Source organism: Lithobates pipiens, unplaced genomic scaffold (genome assembly GCF_037356315.1).
Source record: "Lithobates pipiens isolate NorthernLeopardFrog02 unplaced genomic scaffold, aLitPip1_a1.2 Scaffold_25, whole genome shotgun sequence".
Taxonomy (NCBI): Eukaryota; Metazoa; Chordata; class Amphibia; order Anura; family Ranidae; genus Lithobates; species Lithobates pipiens.
Genome location: NW_027507787.1, coordinates 107677307 through 107696436, shown reverse-complemented (window position 1 = coordinate 107696436; position 19130 = coordinate 107677307). Strand labels below are relative to the sequence as shown.

The 19130-nt window shown below is 49.1% G+C and overlaps 7 pseudogenes; all 7 read right to left on the bottom strand.

Annotated features, from left to right (window-relative positions):
• Positions 1-3704: 3704 nt before the first annotated feature.
• Positions 3705-3823, bottom strand: LOC143931985 (5S ribosomal RNA; annotated as a pseudogene).
• A 98-nt stretch (positions 3824-3921) lies between these two features.
• Positions 3922-4041, bottom strand: LOC143931530 (5S ribosomal RNA; annotated as a pseudogene).
• A 95-nt stretch (positions 4042-4136) lies between these two features.
• On the bottom strand, positions 4137-4255 carry LOC143931924 (5S ribosomal RNA; annotated as a pseudogene).
• A 4362-nt stretch (positions 4256-8617) lies between these two features.
• LOC143931768 (5S ribosomal RNA) lies at positions 8618-8736 on the bottom strand (annotated as a pseudogene).
• Positions 8737-10701: 1965 nt separating this feature from the next.
• On the bottom strand, positions 10702-10820 carry LOC143932288 (5S ribosomal RNA; annotated as a pseudogene).
• Positions 10821-10921: 101 nt separating this feature from the next.
• On the bottom strand, positions 10922-11040 carry LOC143932670 (5S ribosomal RNA; annotated as a pseudogene).
• Positions 11041-14559: 3519 nt separating this feature from the next.
• On the bottom strand, positions 14560-14678 carry LOC143931878 (5S ribosomal RNA; annotated as a pseudogene).
• Between the last annotated feature and the right edge of the window lie 4452 nt (positions 14679-19130).

The window sequence follows — 19130 nt, the reverse complement described above, 5'->3', positions numbered from 1 at the left end:
CTTTTCTGTTGTGACGGGCTCCCTCGTGCATGCCTACGTTTAGGGCGAGCCGAGGAGACCCCTCAGTGCTGACAGTTATATGCTCTACCTCTGTTTTGGTTATACTATTGTTTTTTGGTTCTATGATGTTACTGATTGTCTTTTATTTGCATACCAGTATCAGACGTGACATTTACCACTGCCGGGACTGGGGGGACTAGGATTCGGGGGCTCCCTCTTGACCTGTCTACCCACCAACCCAAGTAGGACAGCGCTTTAAACCCAGTGTACATCTGGTAAGCGCTATAGCATAATTGTGCTGTTTTAGTATACCCTTCCTGTACTGTTGAGTGCGGACAACCCTTAATTTCCCTCTCCCCCTGGGGTTGAGGTGCCCGGCCTCTTTTTCCCTTTACCTTTCCTTCCATTTGCCCTTCCTTTCTCCCCCTTAGTTCCCGCCATGCATTACCTACCCAAAACCTACCTTGGTTCAACTTTCTTTGCTTTTCTCTGACGTCCCCCTCCCCCTCCCCGAGGAGCGAAGGCAGACTCAGTCAAGGTCACCTCTCTAAACGTTAAGGGACTGAACTCCCCTGAAAAACGGTGGATCCTCCTGTGAGAACTGAAGACTTCCTGTACTGATGTGGCCTTTATACAAGAAACACATTTTAAAAATACTAGCCTCCCCTTTCTATGGTTGAGATCCTTCCCTAAGGTCTACCACTCTACTAACCCCTCCTCTAAGACCAAGGGAGTCTCCATTCTGATCTCTAGCAGGCTCCCCTGGGTTCTCCAGGATTCTCTGTTGGACCCTTGGAGCCGATATCTTTTTCTTAGGGGCCACATTGGAGAGCGCCTTTTTACATTTGCCACTGTGTACGCTCCCAATGATCACCAAGACACGTTCCTCGGAACTACCCTGCACAGATTATGTGACATTAGGTGGGGACTTTAATGTCCCCTTTCGCCATCGGTTGACACTTCTGCCTCTTTCTCCTCGCTCCTCATTTCCTCTAGAAAGCGGATTACTAAGTGTTTACTGAATGACCAATTAGTTGATGTCTGGGGTCTGCAACACTCTGGGGAAAGGGACTACTCTTTTTGCTCTTCCCCTCACAAATCATACTTGAGGATAGACTTCTTCTTGATTCCACATGACCAACTGCACTTGGTGAGCTCTTCCTCCATCGGCCATATAACTTGGTCCGACCACGCTCCTGTAGCCCTTACCTACACCCTCTCTAGGAACCCATCACCTAGGTCTCTATTCTGGCACCTTAATGAGAGCCTTCTCCAGATACCGGAAGTTTTAGCAAATGTGACCAGGGAATTGGACCTTTATTTCCAAGAAAACTAAACGCAGGACTGTGACCCGGGGATAATTTGGGAGGCTCACAAGTCAGTACTCCGCAGGGTACTTATCAGGCACGGGGCGCGCATCAAACAAACATGGAAGGAACAGCTTGCTAATCTGTTTCGTGAACTTGCCTCTGTGGAAGCGAAACATAAACATGCCCCCTCACGGACCTTAGAGATTGAATTCGGGACACTCCGTACCCATATTGCTGACCTACTCCATTATAAAGCGAAAGCGGCACTCCAGTTTTGTCGTAAACTGACGTAGGAGTCAGGGGACAAATGCGGAAAAATCTTAGCCAGGTCGGTAAAGGAGTTGAAATCTGGCTCTTACATACCACAGTTGATAGATGAGAATGGCCAGAGGGCCTCTACCCCAACCCAAATAGCCGAAGTCTTTGAAAAATGTTACTCTGATCTCTACAACCTGCCCGATTCAGGGTCTGGACAGGACAATATAGACAGATATGTAACCGGTTCTGGTCTACCAACCCTCTCATCGGAATCACGGGAGTACTTGGAGGACCCGATCACACTGGAAGAAGTCCAGACAGCCGTGGGACCTCCGAAGGTGGGTAAGGCTCCGGGCCCTGACGGATATACCGCACAATACTTTAAGACCTTCCTCCCTATTCTCGGCCCGCGCTTGGTGAATTTATTTAATACTCTGAGCTCGAATGGGGATTTTCCTGAGGATACCCTTAGAGCCCACATCTCGTTGATACCTAAGGAGGGCAAAGACCCGGGCCTATGTGGGAGCTACAGACCCATTTCCCTCCTAAATTCGGTCCTAAAACTATTCTCTAAAATCCTCGCCACGTGATTGGCACATCACTTGCAGTCCCTTATACATATTGACCAGTTAGGTTTTATTCCCACCAGGGAAGATAGGAACAACACCATTAAGGTGCTTACCCTGATCCATAAAGCAAAGTCATCTGGGACCCCTTGTCTTTTCATGAGTACTGATGCCGAGAAGGCTTTTGATCGGGTCAAATGGACAATGATGTTCTCGGTCCTTCGCCATATAGGTCTGAGTGAACGGATGCTGGCATGGATAAGTAAGATATACTCACGCCCTTCAGCTCAAGTCAAAGCGAATGGGGTTCTCTCATCTCCCCTTGACATCGGGAATGGGACCAGACAAGGTTGCCCCCTGTCGCCCCTATTATTCGCACTGTCATTGGAACCCTTTCTCTCCACAATTCGACAAAACTCAGACATAACGGGACTCCAAATGGGTACTATTGAGTGCAAGATATCTGCCTACACGGATGACATGCTGTTCTCGCTGACGAATCCCAGAGTTTCCTTGCCAAATCTCCTTCGGGAATTCCAGATATACGTGATACTTCTTGAAATTAAAGGCCATGGGGGTTACAGTCCCCCCGCAAACGTTAATAGACTTGCAGTCCAATTTTCGATTTAAATGGACCCATACAGCCCTTAAGTACTTAGGTACTTACATTCCACCGGACATCGTGCGTACGTTTATGTTGAACTTCCCCCCACCCCTTGTCACTAAGATCCGCAGTTTGCTTCACGGGTGGCATTCTGGCCTCCATTCCTGGTTCAGGAGATGCAATCTCATTAAAATGAACATACTCCCTAAATTTACTTATCTTTTCCAAGCTCTCCCGGTCCAGATTCCAGTCCCGTTTTTTAAGCAAGCTCAATCCTTGCTCACTCAATTTAACTGGGCCCACAAAAATCCCAGACTTAAGCGGTCACAGCTGACATTGTCTAAACAACAGGGAGGGTTGGTTCTCCCTGACTTGCGACGCTACTACCTGGCCTCCCATCTGGGGCGTGTATTGGACTGGAATCGAAACAAACTTTCTAAGCTCACTCCCGAATTCCGCTAAGAAGCGCCATGTGGTGCTATAAGTATTTACCCACAGAATTTATGTCACATCCCACTATAGGGGCTTAGTTGAAAGTCAGTCACCTGATCGCTACCCAAAACACTTGACTGGCCCCTTGGACAGTGGCTGCCATCGTGTCTCGTCCCCTCTTCTCCTTTCCTGATCTTTCAACCCTTCTCTTTTCTGCCTTCCTCCCCTATCTCTCACCCCCTCCACCCCCTCTCTCTTTTGGAAAAAGTGGAAAATTGGGAATGACGGCCCCACACCCCCCTCTGGATGGATTATGCCGGAGGGACCTGGGGTTTGTATGACCCTGGATCTTGGTACAGTACTTTATCTGTGCCTCGAATCATTGTGATTGATGGAAGGCAGACTCACAGTTGCGAATATACCTGTATCAAGTATTGTTCAGCTGCTTTTTGCTCTGTATTTCTCTGTTGCATTATGTACTCGGGGGACCGTCTTCCCCTATTTGGAGAAAAAATTATATTTGAAAAAAAAAGAAGCCTACGACACCTGGTATTCCCAGGCGGTCTCCCATCCAGGCATTAACCAGGCCCAACCCTGCTTAGCCTCCAAGATCAGACGAGATGGAACAGATTCAGGGTGATGTGGCCATAGCCAATATCTTCAGGCACTCTCAACTCTCTTGACAAACACCAAGATGGTCACCTTGGAAACAAGCGGAAAAAAATAGGTCAACGGCAACAACATAAAGAGAAGCCTACGGCATCTGGAAATCCCAGGCGGTCTCCCATCCAGGTACTAAACTGGTCCCAACCCTGCTTAGCCTCTGAGATCAGATGAGATTGGGCTCTTTCAGGGTGGTGTGGCCGTAGGAGATTTCTTCAGGCACTCTCAACCTTGACTAACGCCAATATGGTCACCTTGGGAAACAAAAAAAAAAATCAAGTCAACGCCAACAACATGAGAAGAAGTCTACAGCACCTAGTATTCCCAACTGGTCTCCCATCCAGGTAATAACAAGGCCCGACCCTGTTTAGTCTCTGAGATCAGACGAGATCTGGTGCTTTCAGGGTTATGTGGCCATAGGCGAGCTCTTCAGGCACTCTCAACCCTCTTGACAAACACCAAGATGGTCACCTTGGTAAACAAACAAAAAAAAAAACAAGTCAACGCCAACAACATAAAAAGAAGCCTTCAGCACCTAGTATTCCCAGGTGGTCTCCAATCCAGGTACTAGCAAGGCCCGACCCTGTTTAGCCTCTGAGATCAGAGGAGATCGGGCGCTTTCAGGCTTATGTGCCCATAGGCAATCTCTTTGGGCACTCTCAACCCTCTTGACAAACGCCAAGATAGTCACCTTGGGAAACAAGCGGAAAAAAAACAGGTCAATGTCAACAACATAAAAAGAAGACTACGGCACCTGGTATTCCAAAGCCATCTCCCATCCAGGGACTAACTAGGCCCAACCCTTCTTAGCCTCAGAGATGAGAAGAGATAGGGCTCTTTCAGGGTAATGCTGCTGTAAGCTAACTCTTTGGGCACTCTCAACCCTCTTGACAAATGCCAAGATGGTCACCTTGGGAAACAAGCGAAAAAAAAACAAAACGAATCAACGCCAACAACATAAAAAGAAGCCTACAATAACTGGTATTCCCAGGTGGTCTCCCATCCAGGTACTAACCAGGCCTGACTCTTCTTAGCCTCCAAGATCAGACGAGATTGGGTGCTTTCAGAGTGCTCGGACTCTTTCCCCATCACTAATGGGACGAGACAGGGGTGCCCTCTGTCTCCCCTAATTTTTATTCTGACACTGGAACCACTTATGTGTCACGTTCGGAATGACCCGAATATTACTGGTATATCCAAACCCTGGGCACACCACAAAATTGCGGCGTACGCTGACGATCTAATTTTTTTCGTCTCCAATCCACACATTTCGCTTCCCAATATACTCGCGGCTCTCCGGCGATACGGCAGCCTATCAAACTATAAAATCAATTGCACCGTCGGCTGTATTGAATATATCGGTCCCGGATGGTGAGGCCAAGAGGCTACGCTCCGCTTTTCCATTCTACTGAGCTGAAAAATCTATACGTTACCTGGGCGTTGACATCGCAGCGGATTTGGCGCAATTGTACCCGCTTAATTTTGTCCCTCTCCTGAATAGACTGAAATCTGATTTGGGAAACTGGCATGCTTTAACACTGACCTGGTTCGGGCGCTGTAATGCATTCAAAATGACGGCCCTCCCGCGCATCTTATACTTGTTCCAGACATTACCGATCCGGTTACCCCCAATTTTTTTCAGACAACTGCAGGTGCTGCTCCGGGACTTTATTTGGGTGCGCAAACCGCCCAGAGCCCTTTTGCAATTGCTTGCCAGACCAAAGGACAAGGGGGGTCTGGGTCTCCCAGATCTGAGACAATACAACAGAGCGACTCTGCTAGCCAGAGTCGTTGATTGGCATTGTAATGGCCCACACAAGCAGTGGGTGGAGATGGAGATTGAGGATGGATCCATTCCCCTATTGACCTCCCCGTGGCTCCTGTCCACCCTACCAAAAGACCTCAGAGATCACCCCGTAGTGGGAGCTACGTTGGCTGTTGTGCGGAGGTTGTTCCGCTGCACACACATTGCTCCCCTGCCATCACCAATGACTCCGGTTATAGGTAATCCAGACTTCCCACCGGGATTTACCAACAAGAAACTGCGACAGTTGACAGTGGTGGGGAAACAGCGTCTGGGAGACGTGTGGCCCTCGGGAGGGCTACCGACCATGCAAACTGTCGCCGAGCTTTCTGACCCTCCGCTTGACTTGTTTAGTGCTTATCAACTTCGTCACTTTCTTTTGGCCATACAAAGGGCCCCCTACACTCCTAGAGACCTGACGCCCTATGAATCCATCTGTCACAAAAAGGAACCTGTGCGACACACCCTCTCCCTCCTCTACAACCTATTAAGTAGTCAGGAGGAGGAGTCGACCCCACCATTTATCCACAAATGGGAGAGGGACTTTGGCATCACATTTACCCCACAACAGATAGGGAAGATCCTGACATTAGTACATAAAGCTTCCATCGCAAACCAATATCAAGAATCAGGATACAAGATAGTCTCACGCTGGTATAGAGTCCCATACCTTCTGAATAAAATGAATACATCGATTCCGGATGTTTGTTGGAGGTGCAATTCAGATACGGGGACCATGGGTCACATTTTCTGGGCATGCCCGGCTTCGAGGAACTTTTGGGTGGAGGTGACCGGGACGATAAAAACTCTCAGAAATGTAGATATCGCAGACAACCCAGCAGCGTGCCTTCTACACTTGACCAAACAGCCTGTTCGAAAATACAAAAAAACCCTCACGATGCAACTCCTGAACGCCGCCCGGGCCTGCATTCCCACACAGGTGCTGTGGTATTCCAAAGTCAATCATATTCTCCGGATGGAAGAATTGACCCCCACCCTTCACAACACTGAAGAGGCATTTAGTGTTACATGGAGGCTCTAGAGGTATTTTACTGGTACTTGAGACTACATTCGGGAGGTGAGCAGCGCCCCTGTCCCAGAAAACGACTGAACATCTAACATTTACCTACGTAGGCCAAGTCTGCCCTGGGTGGCATTCCCCCCCCCCCCTCCCTTTTTGTCTTTATTTTTCTTTTTTTCCCCGCCGCCATCCCCCCCCCCCCCCTCCTCTCTCTCCGTCTTTGCACTCTCTTCTTCCCCCGTCCTCCCTTTTCACTATGCCTTGTCTCCTTACTAGCCTTTGGGACCCAGAAGAACCCCAGGGTTCTGGACACGACCGGCTCATATTTTACTCTGGTTCACATAGGTCATGATAAGCTGGCTCGCTGTGGTCCCAGTTGTTCTCCATGATTACATTTGTCCGAACGGAGCTGCATTAGTTATACTGTACTACATGTCGGAGGTGGGGTTTCTCTCTTTTCTGCATGAAACTCTAGGACTCCCCTCTGAGAACCCAGAGTTATTTGGCAGCCTATTTTTTGTTACCATGTAATTGTGACCCTGGGTCATGCTGTATGGTTGACTGTTATATTTATGTTGTTCTACTTATACTTAATAAAAGAATAAAACAAAAAAAAAACATAAGTCAATGCCAACAACTTAAAAAAAAAGCCTATGGCATCGAGAAATCCCAGGCGGTCTCCCATCCAGGTACTAACCAGGTCCCAACCCTGCTTAGGCCGCGTACACACGGGCGGACTGTCCGCCCAACTAGGTTCGTCAAACAGTTTGACAAACAGTCCATTCAAAATTTGCATGAGCGGACTTGACCACACACGACGAACGAACAGTCCGCTGAAAACTTGCGCGATGACGTGAACGGCACGTACGACGGGACGAGAGATTCAAAGTCCTATACACTGCAATGCAACCTTCGGCTTGTAAATCCTTTCTGAGCATGCGCGGAACTTAGTTTGACGAACAAGCCTACACATGAGCGGACTGTCCGCTCAAACCAAGTTTCAGCGGACAGTCTTACGGAAATTCCGAAAAACTTTGTTCGTTAGACTGTCCGCTGAAACTGTCCGCTGAAGCCCACACACGAGCGGACTGTCCGCTGAAACACTGTTCAGCGGACAAAATTGGACGAACAGTCCGCCCGTGTGTACGCGGCCTTAGCCTCTGAGATCAAATGAGATTTGTCTCTTTCAGGCTGATGCAGCCATAGTAGATTTTTTCAGGCATGCTCAACCCTCTTGACAAACGCCAAGATGGTCACCTTGGGAAACAAACAAAAAAAACAAGTCAACGCCAACAACATAAAAAGAAGCCTACCGCACCTAGTATTTCCAGGCGGTCTCCCATCCAGGTATTAACAAGGCGCGACCCTTTCTAGCCTCTGAGATCAGCGGAGATTAGGCGCTTTCAGGGTGATGTGCCCATAGGCAATCTCTTTGGGCACTCTCATCCCTCTTGAAAAATGCCAAGATAGTCACCCTGGGAAACAAGCGAAAAAAAACAGGTCAGCGCCAACAACATAAAAAGAAGAATACGGCACCTGGTATTCCAAGGCCGTCTCCCATTCAAGTACTAACTAGGCCCAACCCTTCTTAGCCTCTGAGATCAGAAGAGATAGGGTGCTTTCAGGGTGATGCGGCTGTAAGCGATCTCTTTAGGCACTCTCAACCCTCTTGACAAATGCCAAGATGATCACTTTGGGAAACAAGCGAAAAAAACAGGTCAACACCAACAACATAAAAATAAGCCTGTGGCATCTGGAAAACCCAGGCGGTCTCCCATCCAGGTACAAACCAGGCCCAACCCTGCTTTGCCTCTGAGACCAAACGAGATTGGGCGCTTTCAGGGTGTTGTGCTCCTAGGCAATTTCTTTGTGCACTCTCAACCCTCTTGACACATGCCAAGATGGTCACCTTGGGAAACAAGGGGGAAAAAACAGGTCAACGCCGACAACACAATGAGAAGCCTACGGCACCTGGTATTCCCAAGCTGTCTCCCATCCAGGTACTAACCAGGCCCATCGCTGCTTAGCCTCTGAGATCAGATGAGATTGGGCTCTCTCAGGGTGATTTGGTCGTAGGCACTCTCTTTGGGCACTCTGAAGCCTCTTGACAAAGGCCAAGATGGTCACCTTGGGAAACAAGCTAAAAAAAACAGGTCAAAGCCAACAACATAAAAAGAAGCCAAGAAGAAAACATATGCGTATTGGTAGGGTAATGCTATTGCGACCGAAATTGAGGGGAGGTATTGGCTTCCCGGACCCTGCTCTATATTACACAGCAACGCACATGACACCGGTGGTTGACTGGTGCCGGTGTTCTGCAATATACTGTCCGGCCATGATATAGTGTCTGCGCCGTACTGCGCATGCGCAGTACGGAGACGACGAAGCGTCGGAAAATCTCAGAAGCTGAACGTCGCCTGCACGTTGAGTGGAGGTGGTAGCCCCACCATCCAAGCGGACATAGGGTTGTGAATATTAGAGGGCCCCTCGTAGGCGAGGTTCGCTCGCCGCGCTTCGGGTTCGGCCTCGCTGCGCTCGGCTCTTTTATATTCTTACTCTGTGTCCACTTGGATAGTGGGGATAGAACCTGGACTCAGTGCGCAGGCGCCGTTCATGCTCGGCAAATTTCAGAATCTGTGTTGCTGTGTACTGCGCATGCGCAGTACACAGCGGACAATATGCGATGGGGGACCATATGTGATAAGACACCGGCGTGGGGAACTGAAGCTATGGGTCAAGCTAGAGCAGGAGATGGCGTGGGTTCCACTGGCTGGTCTGCCTTGGGCGGGGAGGCCATTGGAGCCCTGTGTGACTAATCACCCGTTAATTGGCCTCTCGCTCGCCGAGATGGATAGTATTTTCACCTTTCCCACCTGACTAACTTCCCTTCTCCTATGACCCCAATTATTGGACATCCTAGATTCCCTCCGGGCCTGTCTGACCAGGCCTTTACCAGGCAAGCCCCGAAAGGGCTTCTGAGAGCAGCCCTATTTCTTGGACCCACGGGCTTGATTCCCATAGGGACCATACTGCTAGAGCAAGTACCTGTTGCAATGGATAGCTGGAGAGCTAGACAGCTAATCCATTTCCTCGGATCACTACCTAACCATTCGTTCTTCTCTAGACAATTCCACCCCTTCGAGGAACTTTGCCTGGATGATGGCCCAATTCGTGGTTCCCTCTCTAGGTCCTACCAAATCCTGACAGATGCACAATCCTCCATGGATCCACCCTTCCTAGCTAAATGGAAAAGGGACTTACAAACTACATTCTCCAAACCACAGAAGGACAGAATACTCTTTTTCGCCCATAAGTCTTCACTCTGCAGTAAATATCAGGAGATCTCATATAAGCTGATCACACGCTGGTATCGTACACCGGTGGTGTTGGCCAAAATATTCCCCGGTCAATCTGACCGCTGCTGTCGCTGTGGGCAACAGGCTGGTACCATTCTCCAAATTTTTTGGGAATGCCCTAAATTACAAACATTCTGGCAGCCTGTCCTGAGACTCATCCACAAGATCGCTGTTCCAAACGTTGGACAGCTGATGAGCTGGTGAGCCGAGGGCGTCTCTTGCTCCCTGGGAGGGGACCCCACCCTATCCACTCTACCCACGACACCCCCTTACCCCTTATTTTCCTTTTCTGCCATTTTCTTCCCCAATCTTCTCTTTCCCCTTCTCCCTCCTTTCAGTTCTACTATTTCCCTTCTTAACTCAAAAAAGGGAAAAGAAAATGGTATGTTCCGACCCCATTTGACTACTACACAATACTCTTCCCCTATCTATGGATATCTAAACTCTTCGAGGGTAGCAGGGCTAGTGTCAATAATGTTTTAAGTGGTAGAGGATCCCAACGAGATGGAGCTTTAATCTCATCTTCATATGACCGCAAAGCTGTACACGTGCTATTCTCCTCGAATTTCTTACCATTGGCTCTGATATCCATGCAATATTATCGTTTGTTTGTAACTATTTGTATCACACATTCTGTGAAGTTGCCTTTGCATTGTATGTCGCATACTACTAAATAAATAAAAAAGAAGCCTATGGCACCTGGTATTCCCAGGCGGTCTCCCATCCAGGTACTAACCAGGCCCGACACTGTTTAGCATTCAAGATCAGACGAGATTGGGCGCTTTCAGGGTGATGGGGCCGTAGGTGATCTCTTCGGGCACTCTCAATCCTCTTGACAAACGCCAAGATGGTCACCTTGGGAAACAAGTGAAAAAAAAACCAGGTCAAGGCCAACAACATAAAAAGAAGCCTACAGCACCTAGTATTCCCAGGTGGTCTCCAATCCAAGTACTAGCAAGGCCCAACCCTGTTTAGCTTCTGAGATCAGAGGAGATCGGGTGCTTTCAGGGTTATGTGCCCATAGGCAATCTCTTTGGGCATTCTCAACCCTCTTGACAAATGCCAAGATAGTCACCTTGAGATACAAGCGAAAAAAAACACGTCAATGTCAACAACATAAAAAGAAGAATACGGCACCTAGTATTCCAACGCCATCTCCCATCCAGGTACTAACTAGGCCCAACCCTTCTTAGCCTCAGAGAAGAGATAGGGCTCTTTCAGGGTGATGCTGCTGTAAGCGATCTCTTTGGGCACTCTCAACCCTCTTGACAAATGCCAAGATGGTCACCTTGGGAAACAAGCAAAAAAAAAAAAACGAATCAACGCCAACAACATAAAAAGAAGCCTACAGGTACTAACCAGGCCCGACTCTTCTTAGCCTCCAAGATCAGACGAGATTGGGTGCTTTCAGAGTGATGTGGCCATAGGCAATCTCTTCAGGCACTCTCAACCCGCTTTACTCCACGCCGTCGGCAGCGGTACGGGTGAACGAGTGGTGCTCGGACTCTTTCCCCATCACTAATGGGATGAGGCAGGGGTGCCCTCTGTCTCCCCTCATTTTTATTCTGACACTGGAACCACTTATGTGTCACGTTCGGAATGACCCGAATATTACTGGCATATCCAAACCTTCGGCACACCACACCACAAAATTGCGGCGTAGGCTGACGATCTAATTTTTTCTGTCTCCAATCCACACATTTTGCTTCCCAATATACTTGCGTCTCTCCAGCGATACGGCAGCCTATCAAACTATAAAATCAATTGCGCCAAGTCAGCTGTATTGAATATATCGGTCCCGGATGGTGAGGCCAAGAGGCTCCGCTCCGCTTTTCCATCTACTGGGCTGAAAAATCGATATGTTACCTGGGCGTTGACATCGCAGCGGATTTAGCGCAATTGTACCCGCTTAATTTTGTCCCTCTCCTGGATAGACTGAAATCTGATTTGGGAAAATGGCATGCTTTAACACTGACCTGGTTCGGGCGCTGTAATGCATTCAAAATGACGGCCCTCCCGCGGATCTTACACATGTTCCAGACATTACCGATCCGGTTACCCCCAATTTTTTTCAGACAACTGCAGGTGCTGCTCCGGGACTTTATTTGGACGCGCAAACCGCCCAGAGCCCGTTTGCAATTGCTTGCCAGACCAAAGGACAAGGGGGGTCTGGGTCTCTCAGATCTCAGACAATACTACAGAGTGACTCTGCTAGCCAGAGTCGTTGATTGGCATTGTAATGGCCCACACAAGCAGTGGGTGGAGATGGAGATTGAGGATGGATCCATTCCCCTATTGACCTCCCCGTGGCTCCTGTCCTCCCTACCAAAAGACCTCAGAGGTCACCCCGTAGTGGGAGCTACGTTGGCTGTTGTGCGGAGGTTGTTCCGCTGCACACACATTGCTCCCCTGCCATCACCAATGACTCCGGTTATAGGTAATCCAGACTTCCCACCGGGATTTACCAACAAGAAACTGCGACAGTTGACAGTGGTGGGGAAACAGCGACTGGGAGAGGTGTCGCCCTTGGGAGGGCTCCCGACCACGCAAACTGTCGCCGAGCTTTCTGACCCTCCGCTTGACTTGTTTAGTGCTTATCAACTTCGTCACTTTCTTCTGGCCATACAAAGGGCCCCCTACACTCCTAGAGACCTGACACCCTATGAATCCATCTGTCACAAAAGGGAACCTGTGCGACACACCCTCTCCCTCCTGTACAACCTATTGAGTAGTCAGGAGGAGGAGTCGACCCCCACCATTTATCCACAAATGGGAGAGGGACTTAGGCATCACATTTACCCCACAACAGATAGGGAAGATCCTGACCTTAGTACATAAAGCTTCCATCGCAAACCAATATCAAGAATCAGGATACAAGATAGTCTCACGCTGGTATAGAGTCCCATACCTTCTGAATAAAATGGATAGATCGATCCCGGATGTTTGTTGGAGGTGAAATTCAGATACGGGGATCATGGGACACCTTTTCTGGGCATGCCCGGCCTTGAGGAACTTTTGGGTTCCCAGCAGCGTGCCTTCTACACTTGACCTAACAGCCTGTTCGAAAATACAAAAAAACCCTCACGATGCAACTCCTGAATGCCGCCCGGGCCTGCATTCCCACACTGTGGAGGCAGCCTCAGCCCCCATCCAAGGTGCTGTGGTATTCCAAAGTCAATCATATTCTCCGGATGGAAGAATTTACCGCCACCCTTCACAACACTGAAGAGGCATTTAGTGTTAAATGGAGGCCCTGCAGGTATTTTACTGGTACTCGAGACTACGTTCGGGAGGTGAGCAGTGCCTCTGTCCCAGAAAACGACTGAACATCTAATGTTTACCTATGTAGGCCATGTCTGCCCTGGGTGGCATTCCCCCCTCCCTTTTTGTCTTTATTTTTCTTTTTTTTCCCGCCGCTATCCCCCCACCTCCTCTCTCTCCGTCTTTGCACTCTCTTCTTCCCCCGTCCTCCCTTTTGACTATGCCTTGTCTCCTTACTAGCCTTCGGGACCCAGAAGAACCCCAGGGTTCTGGACATGACCGGCTCATATTTTACTCTGGTTCACGTAGGTCATGATAAGCTGGCTCGCTGTGGTCCCAGTTGTTCTCCATGATTACATTTGTCTGAACGGAGCTGCACTACTCCGTTACTCAGTACTTCTGTACTACATGTCGGAGGTGGGGTTTCTCTCTTTTCTGCATGAAACTGTAGGACTCCCCTCTGAGAACCCAGAGTTATTTGGCTGCCTATTTTTTGTTACAATGTAATTGTGACCCTGGGTCATGCTGTATGGTTGACTGTTATATTTATGTTGTTCTACTTAATAAAAGAATAATTTAAAAAAAAAATAAGTCAATGCCAACAACTTAAAACTAAAGCCTATGGCATCGAGAAATCCCAGGCGGTCTCCCATCCAGGTACTAACCAGGTCCCAACCCTGCTTAGCCTCTGAGATCAAATGCACGCTCAACCCTCTTGACAAACGCCAAGATGGTCATCTTGGGAAACAGACAAAAAAAACAAGTCAACGCCAACAACATAAAAAGAAGCCTGCGGCATTTGGAAAACCCAGGCGGTCTCCCATCCAGGTACAAACCAGGTCCAACCCTGCTTAGCCTCTGAGACCAAACGAGATTGGGCGCTTTCAGGGTGTTGCGCCCGTAGGCAATTTCTTTGTGCACTCTCAACCCTCTTGACAAATGCCAAGATGGTCACCTTGGGAAACAAGGGAAAAAAAACAGGTCAAAGCCAACAACATAAAAAGAATCCTACGGCATCCGGTATTCCCAGGCGATCTCCCAATCAAGACACTAACCAGGCCAGATCCTTCTATGTCACCTGGTCTTCCCAGGCAGTCTCCCATCCAGGTACTAACCAGGCCTGATGCTGCTAAGCCTCTGAAATCAGACGAGATCGGGTGCTTTCAGGGTGATGTGGCCGTAAGCGTTCTCTTCAAGACACGCCCAACCCTCTTGACAAACGCCAAGATGGTCGCCTTGAGAAACAAGCAAAATAAACAGTTCAAAGCCAACAACATAAAAAGAAGCCTGTGGCACCTGGTATTTCCAGGCGGTCTCCCATCCAGGTACTAACCAGGCCCGACACTGTTTAGCCTCTGAGATCAGATGAGATTGGGCGCTTTCAGGGTGATGGGGCCGTAGGTGATCTCTTTGGGCACTCTCAACCCTCTTGTTAAACGCCAAGGTGGTCACCTTGGTAAACAAGCGAAAATAAACAGGTAAACGCCAACAACATAAAAAGAAGCCTACGGCACCTGGTATTCACAGATGGTCTCCCATACAGGTATTAACCAGGCCGTACACTGCTAGGCCTCCGAGATCAGATGAGATTGTGCGCTTTCAGGGTGATGTGGCCATAGGTGTTCTATTTAGACACTCTCAACCCTCTTGACAAATACCAAGATGGTTATCTTGGCAAACAAGTGAAAAAAAACAGGTCAACACCAACAACATAGTCCCTGGCGGTCTCCCATCTGACCCAGACCCTGCTTAGCCTCTGAGATCAGGTGCTTTCAGGGTGATGTGACCTCAGGCGAATGCTTTGGGACATACTCAAAACTCTTGACTGATGCTAAAATGGTCACCTTGGGAAACAAGCGAAAGAAAAACAGGTCAAAGCCAACAATATAAAAAGATTCCTATGGCACCTTTAATTAGGTACTATCCAGGCCGGACCCTGCTTAGCCTCTGAGATCAGATGAGATCGGGTGCTTTCAGGGGGATGTGGCCGTAGGAGATTTCTTTGGGCTCTCTCAGCCCTCTTGACAAATGCCAAGATGACCACCTTGGGAAACAAGCGGAAAAACAAAACCATGTCAACGCCAACAACATAAAAAGAATCCTACGGCACCTGGTATTCCCAGTTGGTCTCCCATCCAGTTACTAATCAGGCCCGACAATTTTTAGCCTCTGAGATCAGACAAGATCAGGCACTTTCAAGGTGATGGGGCCATAGGCGATCTCTTCGGGCACTCTCAACCATCTTGACAAACGCCAACATGGTCATCTTGGGAAACAAGCGAAAAAAAACAAGTAATTGCCAACATTGGAGGCTAAGCAGGGTTGGGCAATCAGTTTCCTTGCCTGAAATAGGCATCTCAGAACTGCCATCTGGCTACTTCCCGGGTTTCCAACTCCTTCAACTAATCCCAGGAGACAATACTTCGCCTCCATCCTGGTGGAGGTTCCAAACACCCGATCAATGGTTCCTGTCACCTCTGTCCAGTAGCCGATCAACTTCGGGCATCTCCAAAACATGTGCATCATGTCTCCCCCCATGTTCCCGCACCGGGGGCAACTTGCGTCCGGCCGTTCGGCCAAACTGAAAAAGTTTACGAGGAGCATAATAGGTTCTATATAATAAGAACAGATGTGACATCCTCTGTGAGGAGAGCCACAATTCACCACAGGCAGGATTCCTGTGGCCAATTATAGCTCAGGGGGGTTTAGTACACACCCCACACTATATATGGCCGCCAGCGCGGCGGCCTTGTATAGTGTGTTGCGGTGGTCAGGGAAAAAGGACGATAGGCAGGGACAGTGTCTTTACTGCTTGGGAACCTAGCACTGTTACAGTGGGTGTTATGTGCCTCCTGCACAGTACACACCTGAAGCTACCCTTTATTACTGCTGTTCAATTTCTGCAATACATGCATCTGCAGTGCAGAAGTTAGAGTGGGTGTTGTGTACCTTCTGCACAGTATACACCTTATTGCTGGTGTCCTGTATCTGTAATACAGGAACCTAGCACTGTTACAGTGCTAGGGTGTACGCCCCTCGTCCCGCCCTCTGGCTCCCACCTACTCTTTGCCGACATTGCCTTCTGCAGCTTTCGGGGACCCTAGATGACTTATTTATTGAGCCTATTGGTACGAGACACTGCTTCCCTCCAGGGTGACTCTGGACCCCCCTGGAGGATTTACCCCTTACTGTTTGGGCAGTCCCAGCCTCCCTCTGGATGCTCTACACAGCCCCCAATGGCGATGCAGGAGAGACACTAATTGGCGGGCCCCAGGACTGCTGCTCGGGTGAAGTCTCCAGTTGGATGGAGGGATGGTGGCCCCAGCCCCTTGCCTGCCGGATTTTCCATGCACCGACCAGGGCTGCTCCTCTTTCATCTTGATGTGGTGACCATGGAGGGGAGGAGTTGAAATTTATGGGGTCTGGGTGTTTGCTGGTGGGAGTGCGCTAAAGGACTTGACATTTCCGCATGTTTGTCCCCTTTCCCCTGTTTCCCCCCTCCCTTCCCCCCTTCCCACCCTTCCCTTCCCTCCTTTTCCTCCCCCTTTCCCCCTTCCACTCCCCCTTTCCCTGCCCCTTTTCCCCCCGGGGCGTGGACGGTGGAGAGGGGGTAAGGAGAGGACAATCTGCCAAAGGGAGAAATGCATTTGTTCGGGGACTGCATGTACTTTAGGGGTATGGGACGGGGGGTGGTGGATCCCATTCTGTGATGCCTTTTCTGTTGTGATGGGCTCCCTCGTGCATGCCTACGTTTAGGGCGAGCCGAGGAGACCCCTCAGTGCTGACAGTTATATGCTCTACCTCTGTTTTGGTTATACTATTGTTTTTTGGTTCTATGATGTTACTGATTGTCTTTTATTTGCATACCGGTATCAGACGTGACATTTACCACTGCCGGGACTGGGGGGACTAGGATTCGGGGGCTCCCTCTCCGACCTGTCTACCCACCAACCCAAGTAGGACAGCACTTTAAACCCAGTGTACATCTGGTAAGCGCTATAGCATAATTGTGCTGTTTTAGTATACCCTTCCTGTACTGTTGAGTGCGGACAACCACTCTACTAACCCCTCCTCTAAGACCAAGGGAGTCTCCATTCTGATCTCTAGCAGGCTCCCCTGGGTTCTCCAGGATTCTCTGGTGGACCCTGGGGGCCGATATCTTTTTCTTAGGGGCCACATTGGAGAGCGCCTTTTTACATTTGCCACTGTGTACGCTCCCAGTGATCACCAAGACACGTTCCTCAGAACTACCCTGCACAGATTATGTGACTTTCGGGAGGGCCAGTTGATATTAGGTGGGGACTTTAATGTCCCCTTTCGCCATTGGTTGACACTTCTGCCTCTTGCTCCTCGCTCCTCATTTCCTCTAGAAAGCGGACTACTAAGTGTTTACTGAATGACCAATTAGTTGATGTCTGGCGTCTGCAACACTCTGGGGAAAGGGACTACTCTTTTTGCTCTTCCCCTCACAAATCATACTTGAGGATAGACTTCTTCTTGATTCCACATGACCAACTGCACTTGGTGAGCTCTTCCTCCATCGGCCATATTACTTGGTCCGACCACGCTCCTGTAGCCCTTACCTACACCCTCTCTAGGAACCCCTCACCTAGGTCTCTATTCTGGCACCTTAATGAGAGCCTCCTCCAGATACCAGAAGTTTTAGCAGATGTAACCAGGGAATTGGACCTTTATTTCCAAGAAAACTAAACGCAGGACTGTGACCCGGGGATAATTTGGGAGGCTCACAAGTCAGTACTCCGCAGGGTACTTATCAGGCACGGGGCGCGCATCAAACGAACACAGAAGGAACAGCTTGCTAATCTGTTTCGTGAACTTGCCTCTGTGGAAGCGAAACATAAACATTCCCCCTCATGGACCTTAGAGATTGAATTGGGGACACTCCGTACCCATATTGCTGACCTACTCCATTATAAAGCGAAAGCGGCACTCCAGTTTTGTCGTAAACTGATGTAGGAGTCAGGGGGCAAATGCGGAAAAATCTTAGCCAGGTCGGTAAAGGAGTTGAAATCTGGCTCTTACATACCACAGTTGATAGATGAGAATGGCCAGAGGGCCTCTACCCCAACCCAAATAGCCGAAGTCTTTGAAAAATGTTACTCTGATCTCTACAACCTGCCCGATTCAGGGTCTGGACAGGACAATATAGACAGATATGTAACCGGTTCTGGTCTACCAACCCTCTCATCGGAATCACGGGAGTACTTGGAGGACCCGATCACACTGGAAGAAGTCCAGACAGCCGTGGGACCTCCGAAGGTGGGTAAGGCTCCGGGCCCTGACGGATATACCGCACAATACTTTAAGACCTTCCTCCCTATTCTCGGCCCGCGCTTGGTGAATTTATTTAATACTCTGAGCTCAAATGGGGATTTTCCTGAGGATACCCTTAGAGCCCACATCTCGTTGATACCTAAGGAGGGCAAAGACCCGGGCCTATGTGGGAGCTACAGAACCATTTTCCTCCTAAATTCGGTCCTAAAACTATTCTCTAAAATCCTCGCCACGTGATTGGCACATCACTTGCAGTCCCTTATACATATTGACCAGTTAGGTTTTATTTCCACCAGGGAAGATAGGGACAACACCATTAAGGTGCTTACCCTGATCCATAAAGCAAAGTCATCTGGGACCCCTTGTCTTTTCATGAGTACTGATGCCGAGAAGGCTTTTGATCGGGTCAAATGGACATTAATGTTCTCGGTCCTTCGCCATATAGGTCTGAGTGAACGGATGCTGGCATGGATAAGTAAGATATACTCACGCCCTTCAGCTCAAGTCAAAGCGAATGGGGTTCTCTCATCTCCCCTTGATATGGGGAATGGGACCAGACA